At 45.5% G+C, this 18,224-nt stretch overlaps 1 protein-coding gene across 2 annotated transcripts in view; it reads left to right on the top strand.

The window, feature by feature from the left end:
- Positions 1 to 18,224, top strand: part of XXYLT1 (xyloside xylosyltransferase 1) — a 407,388-nt gene that overhangs the window by 51,098 nt on the left and 338,066 nt on the right. The window lies entirely within an intron of this gene.

The following is an 18,224-nucleotide window of genomic DNA, read 5'->3' on the forward strand; positions in this document are numbered from 1 at the left end:
CTGGGGACACTGGCTGCACTACTGGGGACACAGGCTGCACTACTGGGGACACTGGCTGCACTACTGGGGACACTGGCTTCACTACTGGGGACACTGGCTGCACTACTGGGGACACTGGCTGCACTACTGGGGACACTGGCTGCACTACTGGGTACACTGGCTGCACTACTGAGGACACTGGCTTCAATGGGGACATTGGCTGCAATGGGGACACAGGCTGCACTACTGGGGACACAGGCTGCACTACTGGGGACACTGGCTGCAATGGGGTCACAGGCTGCACTACTGGGCACATTGGCTGCACTACTGGGCACATTGGCTGCACTACTGGGGACACTGGCTGCACTACTGGGGACACGGACTGCAATGGGAACACAGGCTGCACTACTGGGGACACTGGCTGCACTACTGGGGACACTGGCTGCACTACTGGGGACACTGGCTGCACTACTGGGGACACAGGCTGCACTACTGGGGACACAGGCTGCACTACTGGGGACACAGGCTGCACTACTGGGGACACAGGCTGCACTACTGGGGACACTGGCTGCAATGGGATACACAGGCTGCACTACTGGGGACACTGGCTGCACTGGGGACACAGGCTGCACTACTGGGGACATTTGTTGCACTACTGGGGACATTGGCTACACTACTGGGGACACTGACTGCACTACTGGGGACACTGGCTGCACTGGGGACACTACCTGCACTACTGCGGACACTACCTGCAATGGGGACACTGGCTGCAATGGGGACACTGGCTGCAATGGGGACACAGGCTGCACTACTGGGGACACAGGCTGCACTACAGGGGACACAGACTGCACTACTGGGGACACAGGCTGCACTACAGGGGACACAGACTGCACTACTGGGGACACTGGCTGCACTACTGGGGACACTGGCTGCACTACTGGGGACACTGGCTGCACTACTGGGGACACTGGCTGCACTACTGGGGACACTGGCTGCACTACTGGGGACACTGGCTGCACTACTGGGGACACAGGCTGCACTACTGGGGACACAGGCTGCACTACTGGGGACACAGGCTGCACTACTGGGGACACAGGCTGCACTACTGGGGACACAGGCTGCACTACTGGGGACACAGGCTGCACTACTGGGGACACAGGCTGCACTACTGGGGACACTGGCTGCACTGCTGGGGACACTGGCTGCACTACTGGGGACACTGGCTGCACTACTGGGGACACTGGCTGCACTACTGGGGACACTGGCTGCACTACTGGGGACATTGGCTGCACTACTGGGTACACTGGCTGCACTACTGGGTACACTGGCTGCACTACTGGGTACACTGGCTGCACTACTGGGTACACTGGCTGCACTACTGAGGACACTGGCTTCAATGGGGACATTGGCTGCAATGGGGACACAGGCTGCACTACTGGGGACACTGGCTGCAATGGGGTCACAGGCTGCACTACTGGGCACATTGGCTGCACTACTGGGCACATTGGCTGCACTACTGGGGACACGGGCTGCAATGGGAACACAGGCTGCACTACTGGGGACACTGGCTGCACTGCTGGGGACACTGGCTGCACTGCTGGGGACACTGGCTGCACTGCTGGGGACACTGGCTGCACTACTGGGTACACTGGCTGCACTACTGGGTACACTGGCTGCACTACTGAGGACACTGGCTTCAATGGGGACATTGGCTGCAATGGGGACACAGGCTGCACTACTGGGGACACTGGCTGCAATGGGGTCACAGGCTGCACTACTGGGCACATTGGCTGCACTACTGGGCACATTGGCTGCACTACTGGGGACACGGGCTGCAATGGGAACACAGGCTGCACTACTGGGGACACTGGCTGCACTGCTGGGGACACTGGCTGCACTGCTGGGGACACTGGCTGCACTACTGGGGACATTGGTTGCACTACTGGGTACACTGGCTGCACTACTGGGTACACTGGCTGCACTACTGGGGACACAGGCTGCACTACTGGGGACACAGGCTGCACTACTGGGGACACAGGCTGCACTACTGGGGACACAGGCTGCACTACTGGGGACACAGGCTGCACTACTGGGGACACAGGCTGCACTACTGGGGACACAGGCTGCAATGGGGACACAGGCTGCACTACTGGGGACACTGGCTGCACTACTGGGTACACTGGCTGCACTACTGGGGACACTGGCTGCACTACTGGGTACACTGGCTGCACTACTGGGGACACTGGCTTTAATGGGGACATTGGCTGCAATGGGGACACAGGCTGCAATGGGGACACAGGCTGCACTACTGGGGACACTGGCTGCAATGGGGTCACTGGCTGCAATGGGGTCACAGGCTGCACTACTGGGCACATTGGCTGCACTACTGGGCACATTGGCTGCACTACTGGAGACACTGGCTGCACTACTGGGGACACTGGCTGCACTACTGGGGACACTGGCTGCACTACTGGGGACACTGGCCGCACTACTGGGGACACTGGCCGCACTACTGGGGACACTGGCCGCACTACTGGGAACACTGGCTTCAATGGGGACATTGGCTGCAATGGGGACACAGGCTGCACTACTGGGGACACTGGCTGCAATGGGGTCAAAGGCTGCACTACTGGGGACACTGGCTGCACTACTGGGGACACTGGCTGCACTACTGGGGACACTGGCTGCACTACTGGAGACACTGGCTGCAATGTGGACGCTGGCTGCACTACTGGGGACGCTGGCTGCACTACTGGGGACGCTGGCTGCACTACTGGGGACGCTGGCTGCACTACTGGGGACGCTGGCTGCACTACTGGGGACACTGGCTTCACTACTGGGGACACTGGCTTCACTACTGGGGACACTGGCTGCACTACTGGGGACATTGGCTGGCTGCATCTGATGGGCACTGGTGAGGCTGCATTGATCTCCTGTATCATTTCCACAGTCTCTGACCATGTCTGCAGTCTCTGACCATCTCCTGTACCATGTCTGCAGTTTCTGACCATCTCCTGTACCATGTCTGCAGTCTCTGACCATATCCTGTACCATGTCCTCAGTCTCTGACCATCTCCTGTACCATGTCCTCAGTCTCTGACCATCTCCTGTACCATGTCTTCAGTCTCTGACCATCTCCTGTACCATCTCTGCAGTCTCTGATCATCTCCTGTACCATTTCTGCAGTCTCTGACCATCTCCTGTACCATGTCCCCAGTCGCTGATCATCTCCTGTATAAAAATATTTTTTAAAACAGTCACTTTCGGTATCGGTGTTGTTTTGGTATCGGTTTCGGTTTTTGGGATCAAGGAAGATTTATTTTCGGTTCGGCACCAAAAAACCCATTCGGTGCATCCCTAAAAACCATTATTAGGAGATAAAAACACAGTAAATTTTACAAAATTCCTACTAAATATAAAAGCTTAACCACTAGACATCCGTGCTATGGCCGAATGACGGCCACAGCGCGGACCTGCATTCCCGGGAGGCCGTCATATGACGGCCTCCCCTGTGCACGCTCCCTGCGCGCGCCCTGTAGGGCGCGCTCTGGGCGTGCTGTGATCACCGAGTCACTGAGACTCGGCTGATCACCGATCCGAGTAAGGGGCCGGTACCTTACCATGTGATCAGCTGTCAGCCAATGACAGCTGATCACATGATGTAAACAAAAGATCGGTAATCGTTTTTTTTTTTTACTCACGCTGACAGCGCGAGTAGAAAAAAAAGCTGATCACCGGCTCAGGGACATCGGTCCCGAAGTGGAAGAGGCACATCTGCCTCATCAGTGCCACCTAAAAGTGCCACCTAACACTGCCCACAGTGCCACCTAACAGTGCTCACAAGTGCCACCTATCAATGCCAACAAGTGCCACTTATCAATGCCCACAAGTGCCACCTATTAATGCCCACCTGTAGTGCCAATCAGTGCCACCTGCCAGTGCTGCCCATCACTGCCACCCATCACTGCCGCCTCATCAGCGTACATCAACGAAGGAGAAAAATTACCCATTTTTAAATTTTTTTATCACAAAATATAAAAAAATAAAACATTTTTTTTTTTTTTTTAAATTCAGTTTTTTACATTTTTTTAACAAAAAGTAAAAACCGCAGACGTGATCAAATACCACCAAAAGAAAGCTCTATTTGTGGTGAAAAAATGATAAAAATTTCATTTGGGTACAGTGTTGTATGACCGCGCAATTGTCATTCACAGTGCGTCAGCGCTGAAAGCTGAAAATTGGTCCGGATAGGAGGGGGGTTTAAGTGCCCTGTAAGCAAGTGGTTAAAGGGGTTGTAAAGGTTTCTGTTTTCTCACCTCAATGCATCCTATGCATTAGGGTAAAAAAACACCTGGCAATGACGGCCCCCCCCGCCCCCCTTTTTATTTACCTGAGCCCGTTCACTTGCTGTGCGCGTCCCCCGGTGTCCTCTTCTCCACGGAGTCTGGCCGTTGATTGGATAGATAGGATAGATTGATAGCAGCGCAGCCATTGGCTCGCGCTGCTGTCAATCACATCCAATGACGCGGCCTGTCGGGGGGCAGGACCGAGACATACACGCTGTGTCTATCGACACAGCGTGTATGACAGGGAGCCCGCAAGCTAACCCCCTCAGGAGAGAGCTTCCCAGGGGGAGGTTAGCTATTGTGGGGAGGAGCCAAGACAGCCGCCGAGGGACCCCAGAACAAGAGGATCGGGACCACTCTGTGCAAAACGAACTGCACAGTGGAGGTAAGTATAACATGTTTGTTATTTAAAAAAACAACCCATACAACCCCTTTAACCTGTATTGACTTAATAAATAACAAATATTTATAACTTTTAAATTGTGCCTTTTTGCGAAATGGTGAAAATTGAACAAACGCAAAAGTTTAAATATTTTTCCCTTAAACTGCTTTCACACTGAAGCACTTTACATGCGCTACAGCACTAAAAATAGCGCCTGTAAAGTGCCTCTCCTGTCTCTCCAGTTTGAAAGCCCGAGTGCTTTCACACTGGAGCGGTGCGCTTGCAGGGCGGTAAAAAAGTCCTGCAAGCGGCATCTTTGCAGCGCTGTAGGAGCGGTGCATACACCGCTCCTAAAGCGCCCCTGCCCATTTGAAATTAATGGGGCAGCGCCACCGAACCGCTGGCCTTGCGGGCGGTTTTAACCCTTTTTTGGCCGCTAGCAGGGGTTAAAAGCGCTCCGCTAGCCGCCGACGCCTTGGTGTGAAAGCACCCTTACAGCTTTCATTATTTATGACAGATCCCCAAAACCATATATTTTGTGAAAGCATATGACCTCTAGAATAAAAAGGTGCTACTGATATTTTTAGACCCCACGGTATTTGCGTAAATGTTTATCAATCCAATATATTTGCAAAAAATACACTAAAACCATTATTAGCAGATAAAAACACAGCTAATTTTACAAAATTCCTTCTAAATTACAACTAAATATAAAAGCTTAACCTGTATGGAGTTAATACATAACAAATATTTGTAATTTTTAAATTGTGCCTTTTTGCAAAATGGTTAAAAACGAACATACGCAAAAATGTAAATAAATTTCTCAAAAAATCTGAAGGTTTTCATTTTTCCCTTATAGTATTCAGAATTTGTGAAAGACCCCCCCAAACTAGCATATTTATTGGCGTATAACACGCACCTTAATTTTAAGGAGGAAGTTTCAGGAAAAAAAACGTACATTTTAAATAAAGAATTTTGAAGCAAAATAAGGGTCAGTGCCCATCAATGCAGCCTTATCAGTGCCCATCTGCAGCCTTGCAATTGCCCATCATTGCAGCCTGATCAGTGCCCATCATTGCAGCCTTGCCTATCATTGCAGTCTGATCAGTGCCCATCTGCAGCCTTGCCTATCATTGCAGCATGATCAGTACCCATCTGCAGCCTTGCCCATTATTGCTGCATGATCAGTGTTCATTGCAGCCTTGCCCATCATTGCATCCTTGCCCATCATTGCAGCATGATTAGTGCCCATCTGCAGCCTTGCCCATCATTGCAGCATGATCAGTGCCCATCTGCAGTCTTGCCTCTCTTTGCAGCATGATCAGTGCCCATCTGCAGTCTTGCCTCTCTTTGCAGCATGATCAGTGCGCATCTGCAGCCTTGTTATTGCCGAAATAAACAGAGCCGGATCTCCTGTGTACTCGGCTTGCAGTCGCGCCCCTTGGCCCGGCTCTTATGATGGACCTAACACCGGTCCAGTGGTGGGACGTCAATGTTAGGAGGCAGGACTGGGTGTAACTGCTAGCAGAGCTGAGTACACAGGAGATTCGGCTCTGTCTATTTCAGCAGCGCTCGTTTCCTCCTTCCCCTCAGAGGCAGCCTTTCGGCGTGGGTTTAAGGGGGAAAAAGTGCGTGTTATACGCCGATAAATACAGTATATATTTTCTGAAAGCATAGTACCAGTAGAATAAAAAGAAGGTGCTACTGATTTTTAAGGCCCCACTATATTTGTGCAACTGTTTACCAAAGCAATATGTTCGGTAAAGATACACTAAAATCATTATTGGCAGATACATACACTGCAAATTTGCAAAATCCCTGCTAAATTCCTACTAAATATAAAAGCTTAACCTGTATTGAGTTAATAAATAACAAATATTTGTAAATTTTAAATTTTGCCTTTTTGAGAAATAGGAAAACTTCCAGATTCTCTAAAACTTTTGCATACATCCAATTTTACCTATTTCTCAAAAAGGCGCAATTTAAAATGTACAAATATTTGTTATTAACTCAACATAGGTTAAGCTTTTATATTAGGAATTTAGCAGGGTTTTTGTAAAATTTGGTGTGTTTGTATCTGCTAATAATGATTTTAGTGTATTTTTAGCGAAAATATTGTTAAACATTTGCGTAAATATCATGCTGCCTTAAAAATCAGTAGAACCTTCTTTTTATTCTACTGGCCATGTGCTTTCAGAAAATGTGTGGTTTGGGGGGGGGGGGGGGGGTCTTTTACAAATTCTGAAAGTTGCAAGTGAAAAAGGAAAACTTCCAGATTTTCTAAGAAACTTATGCCATGTTCAAGGTCAATTAAATCGCCATTCTTCCCCAATCTGATGCTCGGTTTGTACTTCAGAAAAATCCACTTCACCACGTCTAGATGCATAAATGCATTGCGTTGCTGCTATGTGATTGACTGATTAGCAATTTGTGTTACCAAGTAATTGAACAGATGTACCTAATAAAGTGGCCGGTGGGTGTATGTGCTTTGCGCAAATTCCTTGACTCAGGTGTACAACCATGTTAATGAAGCGAGCATGAGGATGACAGCCAAAAACCTGCACCTTAAAGTGACACTAAATGATATCCATATTCTCCAAAAAATAATTCATACACATCCACTACTTAATGGCTCTGTTATCTATTTTCTGTGAAATATTTTCTTAGTGTTTTTCTGCCTCCCTGTAACATTCTCTGTGAGCTCCTGGACCTCTCCTCCCCTCACTTCCCATTGTTTGGAACAAGCAATGTACGCTAGTTGCAGCTACATAGTCCCTAGTCCATATTGGGAATGAGCAAGAGAGAGTGGCTACATTACTACATACAATGGGACTCTAGAGAATGAACATAGCCACCCTCAAATCACAGCAGCAAAAAAAAAGAATTTGCAGACTTGGAGGAGGCTGAGAGCAATAAAAGGTACTTTTTTTTTTTTCTAGTTAAAGTGGAAGTAAACCCTCCTATTGTTTTCAGTCAAGGAAGCTGCCATTTTGTTTAATCTTCAACTGCCATGATGCTGCACATGTGATCAGTTATGATACCAACCATTGGATGGTTTGACAGTTTGGTTAAGAGCACAGCCAATGTGACAGTTACATTCCTGGCACGTGTTTTGTGAAACTGTTAAATCGATGGGTTTACTTCTGCTTTAATACGTGAAATTTTTTCTTTGAATTAAAACATAGCATGGGTGTCCAAACTTTTTTCAAAGAGGGCCAGATTTGATGAAGTGAACATGCGTGAGGGCCGACCATTTTTTGAACCATTAAGATTCGGTCTAATGCCGCGTACACACGAGCAGACTTTACGGCAGACTTTGCCCGGCGGACTTTTCGACGGACTTTACGACAGACTTTCTGAATGAACGGACTTGCCTACACACAATCCACCAAAGTCCGTCGAATTCGTACGTGATGACGTACGACCGGACTAAAACAAGGAAGTTCATAGCCAGTAGCCAATAGCTGCCCTAGCGTGGCTTTTTGTCCGTCGAACTAGCATACAGACGAGCGGACTTTTCGACGGATTGATTTAAAACATGTTTCAAATCTTGTCTGTCCAACTTTTGAGAAAACAAAGTCCGCTGGAGCCCACACACGATCGAATTGTCCGACGAAATCCCGTCTGCTGTAAAGTCCGCTCGTGTGTATGCGGCATTAGTGTTTTTGTCTGAGCACTAATACACTTCCCAACAAGAATTCTCTTATCTTTGTGGCTGTGTGGTGAAGAGATGAGTTTGGGCGTGTTATTTGGATATATATATATATCTTTTGTGGCCCCCAACAAATTCCAGAGTGCCGCTCAGGACTAAGGATGAGCTTGGGCGTGTTATTTGGATATACCGTATTTATCAGCGTATAATACACAGAGGCATATAACATGCACCTTCACTTTAAGAGGGAAGTTTCAGGAAAAACTTAAATTCTAAATAAAGAACTGTGAATTAAAATAAGGGTCAGTGCCCATCAATACAGCCTAATCAGTGCCCACCCGCAGCCTCACGATTGCCATGGATGCAGCCTCACCATTGCCATGGATGCAGCCTCACCATTGCCATGGATGCAGCCTCACCATTGCCATGGATGCAGCCTCACCATTGCCCTGAATGCAGCCTCACCATTGCTATGAATTCAATCTCACCATTGCCATCAGTGCAGCCTGATCGATGCCCATCTGCAGCCTTGGAGGTGACAGGGAGGGGGGCGGGACGAGTGCCGACACATTACATTCAGGAGAATCTCCTGTTTACTTGGTGGCCTCTTTAATACAAAGCCTTGCCTCCTGTGATAGACAGAACAGTCGTCCAATGGCAGCCCAGGAGACTAAACTTCTTATTACAGATTCCACTGAGTAAACAGGAGAGTCTCCTGTATGTAATCTGACGGCACTCGTCCCGCCCCCTCCCTGTCCCCTCCGAGGCAGCGCCGATAAATACAGTATATATCTTTTGTGGATATATATATCCCTCCTGTATTGATTTGTATTGTAAGTGTAATGTCTGCCCCCATGTTGTAAAGCGCTGTGCAAACTGTTGGCGCTATATAAATCCTGTATAATAATAAAAAAAAATAATATATACAAATCACCAGGGGGCTGTATTAAACTGGAATGCTGGCCGGACTTTGGACCTGGTTTAATGGAATTAGAGTATCACATACCAGGAAATGTACTGCTATATTTCATAAACTCCAAACCATACATTTTTTCAGGTTACTGCTTGGGCACAGTTAATGTTTCTAGATGTTCCCTATAACAGAGCAAATCTTCACTTTTTGAGTTCTGGTCTCTTTTAAAGCGGAGTTACACCCAAATGGCATGTCATTTTTCTGGTGGGGGAGCGGGTACCTGGTTTTGAGAGGTACCCAGCTCCCACTTCCTCTCCAAGCGGCGCAGAGCGGAAGTTCACCTCTCCCCCCTCCCTGCAATCTTCTGGGACACGCCATAGGTCCCAGAAGATTGGCCGGCCATTTAAGACAGCACGTGATTCGCGCATGCACAGTGTGTGCCCGGCTGTGAAAACCGCAAGCTGTCACACCTGGGCGCCCACACTTGCAGTGCAGGCGCCGTGGAGAGGAGGGGGAGAGAAGCGAGGCTTCAGGCGGCCGGATAGTGGGACAGGTGAGTGTCTGTTTATTAAAAGTCGACAGCTACACTTTTTGTAGCTGCTGACTTTTAAATGGGTGGAACTCTGCTTTAAAGCTTATGCTAAAGACAATTCAAGGATCTGTGACTTACCTGTTGATTTTCTTCTCCAGAGAGTGGCAATCCTATAGAAGTCTGTGGAGAGGTGCAGTCAGAGATACTGTACATTGAAAAATTAGGAACGCCGAGGTATTTATCTATGTCCTATGCTCTGGTGACAAGTGGCAGCCAGACTAGTTTTAAGGCCACGTTGTAATACTTTTTTTCTACTCTAGTAATCTAGCCCTGTTACAATAGCAATGAGAAAACTATATCATATGGGTTCAGAATTTTCTGTAATAGATCATAAAAAAATTAAAAAAAAAGATTATTGCACATTATAAATAAATGGAATTAAAGTACATCAATAATACATGTCCTAAATCTGTTTTATTACTCCCCTCAGCTGTGTTATGTAGGGTGGAGAAGCTCAGTTACCAGCAGGTGTCAGTAAAGCATCACCAGCAATGCAGCCATTCACGTCCTGTGACCAGGCAGATGTTATTGGTAGAAGTCTGCATGCAATTCATAGATTGTGTGACTGAGCAATATCATCCCTTTCACTTGTTTGCTTTTTTCCAGTTCAGGCATTTTTCCCCTTAACTTGTTTCTCTGCCTGGTCACTATGGAGATGTCCTACTTCTCAAGTTCTCTATCTACCCTGAGATTGATTTTGCAGTGTTTTCCTCCTGATCGTGAAAGTCCAACTCATCACTAGCAGTTTCCAGAGGAACAAATGCAATCATCATCTTAATTTTAGCGTCTTTCTGCACTTTGCAACATAACTTGATGCCACTTCAGGACCCTGATCCTTGTAAATCATGTGTTCCTAGCCAGTACTGGGAGCCAACATTGAAAGGCAGCCTATAACCTTTATATCCTTTATATCATTGCAGATCCCAAATCCAGCAGAATAGGTGACAACAGCTAAGCATAGGAAATAGGATAGCGTGTGGATAGTAACATTTACAGGTAAAGTTGATCCAGAGAATATCCAATTGCCTCGCAGGGGACCATGAAGGAATTTTTTCCCCTGCTGGAGCAAACTAAATCATGCTTTGTAAGGCTCGATTCACACCTATGCATGTTGCTTTTGAGCGTTTTTGGAGGTTTTTTTGTCATGCTTGCCACGTTTTTGAGCAGCGTTTTTACAGCGTTTTTGCCGCGTTTTGCATTTTGTGTTTTTTTTTTTTTTTTTTTTTTTTTACAGTTTTTTTTTTTTTTAAATTAAAAAAAAACGTCAAAAATGCTGCACTTGCGTTTTTGATGCTGGTCCATTGAATTCTATTACATGCAAAACGCTGCATTTTGCATGAAAAAAAGTCCCTGAAACTTTCCAAAAATGCAGAGGTACAAAAAGGCATTGATGTGAACATGTTCCATAGGAACCCATGTTAAAAAATTCCCATGCATTTCTGCAAAATGCATCAAAAAACGCGCTAGTGTGAATGGAGCCTTAGGGTTGATGCCTTCCCTTTGGATCAACTGTGGGTATAGGATTGGGTATATGGGATTGTATGATTTTTATTTTTTTACTTTTATTAACTAAATGGACTCATGTTTTTTTTTCAACCTGACTATGTAATTATGTGCAAATGACTGGTTCATTGTTGATGTAACAGTTAAAGGTACACTGTGGTCAAACCTAAAAGTAATGTATTGAAATGCATACAAAGTTCAGTTTTTAATTTAGGAATTTAGGCATTGTAGTGAACCAGGCTACCTTACTCACATTGTTTGGTAATAAGTTTGCATACCTGAATATGACAGATGATACAAGTAGAGAATGAAGAAGCGGAATGCTTCAGAAAGCACCCTCTTCATGAACATGCGAGGAGCTAACTCTGTTTTGCAAGGATCTGGCTTTGCATGGCAGCTCTCTCGGAACAAACCGTTTACCATGTAGTTCCTTTGTACAACAAGTAAGGACAGTATTTAGTGTAGAACACCGTAGCAAGCAGATGACATTCATGCAAATGAAAGATTATCTCTAGTTGGGTGCACTACATTATTCTGTAAGCTCACAGAGGCCTATGTGTTTATGCAAAATTCCATATCTAATGTAAATGGCATAAAAGCAGAATCTTAACTCCAGTTAGGATACAAATAACAAGAAACATGGCTGCATGTGCTGTCTTTTTTTTCTCTGATTTTCAGCTGCAGCATCTCTCTGCAACAAGCGTGGCAAATCCCTTCAGAGCATTTGAGATATGATATCCTTAACCATTTGACCTCCGGAAGTTTTACCACCCTTCATGACCAGGCCATTTTTTGCGATACGGCACTGTTATTTTAACTGAAAATTGCTTGGTCGTGCGACACTGTATCCAAATAAAATGTATTTCCTTTTTTCCCCACAAACAGAGCTTTCCTATAGTGGTATTTGATCACCTCAAATAGCACCTTTGCGCTATAAACAAAAAAAGACTGACAATTTAAAAAAAAACAAAACAAACAATATTTTTTACTTTCTGCTATAAAACATATCCAATAAAAAAATAGAAAAAATCTAATTTTTTCATCAATTCAGGTCAATCTGTATTCTGCTATATATTTTTAATAAACAAAAAACCCAATAAGCGTATATTGATTGGTTTAGGCAAAAGGTATAGTGTATACAAACTAAGGGATATTTTATTTATTTATTTATTTTTTACATTTTTTTACTAGTAATAGTGGCGATCAGTGACTTATAGTGGGACTGTGATATTGCCATGGATAGTCGGGACACTGACACTTTTGACACTTTTTGGGGACCAGTTACGCTTATACCGTGATCAGTGCTAAAAAATATGCACTGTCACTGTACTAATGACATTGGCAGGGAAGGGGTTAACATCAGGGGTGATCAAAGGGTTAAATGTGTGCCTGACCAGGGCTTTACTACTGTGGGGAGGTGCTTGTACTAGGAGAAGGCATGGACCGGTGCCCCTGCTTAGCAGAGACGTAGTATCCATGTCTTCTGTAGTGACAGAACGGCGATCTGCCTTGTTTACATAGGCGGACTGCCATTCTGCCTGTGTACTGAATCATCTGCATGTGCCGGCATTGTGGGGGCATGCCCCAGACCCAGAAGTGCAGGATTGCATACTAGGTACGTGATCCTGCGCAGGAGAGCTGCCTTGCCGCCGTATATATACAGTATACGGTCAGTAAGCAGTTAATGAAAGGAAGTGAGGGACAGGCTTAGGGCAGACAGTCTACCCTCGTTAAAGAAGATCTTTGGTCAAAAAAATAAAATTAAATTAAAAGTCAGTAGCTACAAATACTGTAGCTGCTGACTTTTAGTAAACACACACCAGTCCAGGGAACCAGCACTGTCCTTTCCTAGGCTGGCTCTTCGCCTGTTATGGGGTCCCCGGCGCCACCATCTTGGCTGTGGTAAACTCTTAAGTTGAATGGTGCTTTGTGAATGGACCCACGGCCTTCATGGAGCTGTGATGTGTCCCAGGAGGCTGCAGGCGGGGGGCTAACTTCCACCCGGATTGCTTAGGCAATTCGAGCAGAAGTGGGAATAGGTACCTGCTCCCTAAAAGAAAAAAAAAACCTTCCAGTTAGGTTAGAGGAGGGGGGAGAATTAAAAAAAATGTAACTTCCCTTTTTAGAAGTTCCGCTTTAACATACAGGGAGAAAGACCGCTTCTAATCCTTTAAACCTTTGGCAGGACAGGCAGTGTTCAGATCTAGTTTACAAGTGATAATGAGATCTGCCAGCACAGTACAGGCAGAATTAATTTTTGCAAACACAGCATTATTCAACCCACTCTGAGCCCAGGCCATCATGAATTTGCCCCAACTTATAACTGAGCAGTAAAGGAGCAACAGTGGCAATTGTCCTGATTTATTTGAAAACTACCAAAAAAGGCAAAGTTGAACATAGACAGGGCAGTGTGCAAAACCATACCGGAGGGGTAGCTAGCCAGCAAAAGTGTGGTGACTTCAACTATGGTACATATATAGAAATGCACAAACAGAGAGTAGGCTCATCTGGAGGCAGCCCTTTCCTCCCTTTCTCAAGTAATTGCTTTTACAAGGCAGCTGAAGACTTCCAATGTGTCTGCAGCCTCACTGGTCAGTTTGAAACTAGCACAATAAAGGAAAAGTACACTTGAGCAGGGCAGTACTGTATACAAATTAATCAAAAGGAAGCTTTTAGAGTTAGCCCTCATTTACATGAGGCGGACTCCGTTTCCACGGAGCCCGCCTCGGTCCGCCGGCTCAGTGGGAGATCAGTCCGTTGATCTCTGCTGAGCCAGCGGATGACAGGTCCCTCTCTGCTCACTGAGCGGGGAGGGGCTTGTCAGGCACCGTTGCTGCCTATGGAGGGTTCGATGAAAACGGACAGCATGTCCATTTTCATCAGATCTCACCCGATCCGCCAGCGACGGATCTGGACGTAGGAGCCATCCGTCTGCTTTTTGCGGATCGGACCGGGTCGCATGTCAGTGGACATGTCTCCGCTGACATCCGTCGCTCCATAGGCTAACATGGAGTGCCCGTTCAGGTCCGCCGTCAAAACTGACAGGCGGACCTAAACGGTCCGATCGTGTGAAAGGGGCCTTAGGGAGCACACTTATCAGAGGTTCCTTGATGTTGTAGTGTGACTATCACTTGCATTTTGCAAATTTATGCAACCACATTCTGTTTTTAACCTGAAAAGTTTAAACTGTGTTTTTGATTTTTTGCTGGCTAGTTTGAAAGTGAATAAAGACACATCTGGCTTACTTACCTTTGACATCAGATGGTATCCAGCAGTGCTATCAGCATAGAACTGGCGGAAAAAAGTGGGACCCAGGAACACCCATCTACTGTCTGGAGAAGTCTGCTTAGAAGTGGTCTTCATGAAAGAATTGTGACCAAAAAGCCATACCTTCGATGTGGAAACAAGGCTAGGTGACTCAGCTATGCACGAAAACATAGGAACTGGGGTGCAGAAAAACAGCAGCAGGTACTCTGGACCGATGAGTCAAAATTTGAAATGTTTGTCTGTAAGCAGGATGCAGTTTGTTCACGAAGGGCTGGAGAGAGGTACAATAATAAGTGTCTGCAGGCAACAGTGAAGCATGATAGAGGTTCCTTGCAAGTTTGGGGCTGCATTTCTGCAAATGGAGTTAGAGATTTGGTCAGGATCAATGGTGTCCTCGATGCTGGGAAATACAGGCAGATACAGTACTTGTCCATCATGCCATACCATCAGGGAGGTGTGTGATTGGCCCCAAATTTGTTTGCCAGCAGGACAACAACCCGAAACACACAGCCAGTGTCATTAAAGGGGTTGTAAACCCTCGTGTTTTTTCACCTTAATGCATCTTATGCATTGCTTTGGGGCTGTTTCTCTAAAAAAGGTACAGGCCAACTTTGCTGCATTGAGGGGCCAAGAGACAGGGCCATGTATTGTAAAATCTTGGATGAGAACCTTCTTACCTCAGCCAGAACACTGAAGATGGGTCATGGGTGGGTCTTCCAGCATGACAATGACCCAAAACATACCGCCAAGGCAACAAAGGAGTGGCTCAAGAAGAAGCACATTAAGGTCATGGTGTGGCCTAGCCAGTCTCCAGACCTTAATCCTATAGAAAATTTATGGAGGGAGCTGAAACTTTGAGTTGCTAAGCGACAACCAAGAAACCTTAAGGATTTAGAGAAGATCTGTAACAAAGAGTGGACCAAAATCCCTCCTGAGATATGTGCAAACCTGGTAACCAACTACAATAAACTACTTACCTCTGTGCTTGCCAACAAGGATTTTTCCACTAAGTACTAAGTCATGTTTTGCTTGGGGATCACATATTTCATTTACTCACTGAACTGCAACTCAATTTATAACATTTGTATCATGTGTTTTTTTTCTGGATTTTTGGTTGATATTTTGTCTCTTATCATTTAAAATACATCTATGATAAAAATTATAGACCCTTCACTTCTTTGTAAGTGGGCAAACTTACAAACTCTGCAGGGAATCCGCGGTGTTTGATCGCTCGGTTCTCAGTGTTATAGGGCGTACACACGGTCGGACTTTGTTCGGACATTCCGACAACAAAATCCTAGGATTTTTTCCGACGGATGTTGGCTCAAACTTGTCTTGCATACACACGGTCACACAAAGTTGTCGGAAAATCCGATCGTTCTAAACGCGGTGACGTAAAACATGTAAGTCGGGACTATAAACGGGGCAGTGGCCAATAGCTTTCATCTCTTTATTTATTCTGAGCATGCGTGGCACTTTGTCTGTCGGATTTGTGTACACACGATCGGAATTTCCGACAACGGATTTTGTTGTCGGAAAATTTTATCTCCTGCTCTCCAACTTTGTGTGTCGGAAAATCCGATGGAAAATGTCCGATGGAGCCCACACACGGTCGGAATTTCCGACAACACGCTCCGATCGGACATTTTCCATCGAAAAATCCGACCGTGTGTACGGGGCATTAGAGTCGGCAGGGGACAGATGCAGCATCAGACCTAAGTATGATTAAAAAATTAAAGTATTTCCATACTTCTCTTTTAATACCTATGCTTTGCAGTAATGTGCAACATACTACAACATTAACACAAGGCATTATACCACAATACCATTAGTATAGTAGGTACCAATGGACTTGCTCTACAGTGCACCACAACACATGCATTGGGGGTGGCCTGCCTTGAAAAGTTCAGGTCTAGTTTTTTTTTTTCTGTTGCCATACATTGGACAGTCCATTATTGATAATGTGTATTCTATTAAGATGTTCCATTTTAACTTGTATGCAGTAGCCCACCATGATGTAATGTTATAGTGTGAAGGGGGCCTAAATATTTTGATTTGCACTGCTGGCCTAGATGTGTGGCCCATAAGTATTTAGGAGGGGCAGACAGTTTGACTTCTAGCTTAATAAATCTGAGCTGCTATATGATATATTTGATTATATTAGCAAATGCAATGTATCCGAGTAGAGGCTGGCTCCGTGCTCCACTGGAGGCTCTTCTTCCCTGGCCAGCCCCAACCGAGCCACCCCGGCTGCCTCCTGCTGGCCAGTTCAGGATCCCCAAGTTGGTGCAGCAGGCGCTGTTCAGCCCAAGCCCCCCCCCCCCCCCCTGGTGAGCAGAGAGTACCTGGAACTGAGCTGTGTATATGCTCAGGGAATGCCTCGGCTGCTTATGATTAGTGGTCTGCAGTGCCAGGTTCCTAGCGGGATAGCTCAGGTGGGTTTGGACTAGTATGCAAAACACTCCAGGACCAATCTGTGTTCTTTATGTAAATACACAGAAAATATTCACAACTGTCTTCGATGTCTTCCACTTCATGTCCTGCTTTATGCATCCATATTGTACATTCGCTATTATAAGACTGAAGCATTTATCACTGTTTAAGGCAATAAATGAATGAACAGGGGTTTTGGTTTTTCAACAATAAAGCTGTTATTTGTTGGAATCTACTTTTCAGTATTTCTTCAGCTTATCTTCACACATTTTTCTTTATTACATTTTTCCACACTAGTTAATGGTTACCTTGTCCTGTTTACAGTATAATAAACATCCATTTACAGGCATTTGTGAAAACCTAAAGGCTGCAGGCACAGAAAATCAGCAGTGTGTACATAAATATTGGCTACAATTAAGACTGAATCTTCTTATTTAAAAAAGTGCAGACAGATGTCCTGTTTTTCTAGCCATGCAAAATAGCCAAATTGCGATAAAAAGAAAAGGCAATGCCTTTCACCCCCGGCATTCATTCTGAATGTAGATTTTATCTGGAAGAAGTTATCTTTTTACTTTTGTTTCCTTGTGTTATGTATACCCTTTAGTCATCGATTTTTAACAGTCAGTATTTTCTGAGATGCAAATTTAGATTTGGAAATGTTCTCCTGAGCAGTGCAGTGAGATAAAATGGGGAAACTTCAAAAGGAAGGAGATGAAGCATTGGATTCTCTTAGTATCAAAAGGCATGGAAGTAGTTTGAGAGGTACAGTATAACACAGAAGAGATGCATAAGGCTGGGAATTCCAGTTTTTTTTTCTTTTTTCACTTGATGTTCTCCAAGTAGCTTATTGGTAGGGCATTGGGAGAATTTATTTTGGTCAAACTTAATACCTTTCCTGGATGTGAAGTTATCTATTTCATTGATATACCGACATGATCCCCATGGACATCAGTATATGCCATCTCTTGATATCTGCCTTTTGTATTGATACCTTCTTTACTGCAGTACTAGGCTTCCAAAGTTCTGCCATAGGCAACATATCGAGCAGCTGCACTTGTGGCAGGTATACCACGGGGAACAAGTGGTGTGACATGACAATATATATATATATATATATATATATATATATATATATATATATATATACAGTATATTAT

This window comes from Aquarana catesbeiana, linkage group LG04, assembly GCF_042186555.1.
Source record: "Aquarana catesbeiana isolate 2022-GZ linkage group LG04, ASM4218655v1, whole genome shotgun sequence".
NCBI lineage: Eukaryota > Metazoa > Chordata > Amphibia > Anura > Ranidae > Aquarana > Aquarana catesbeiana.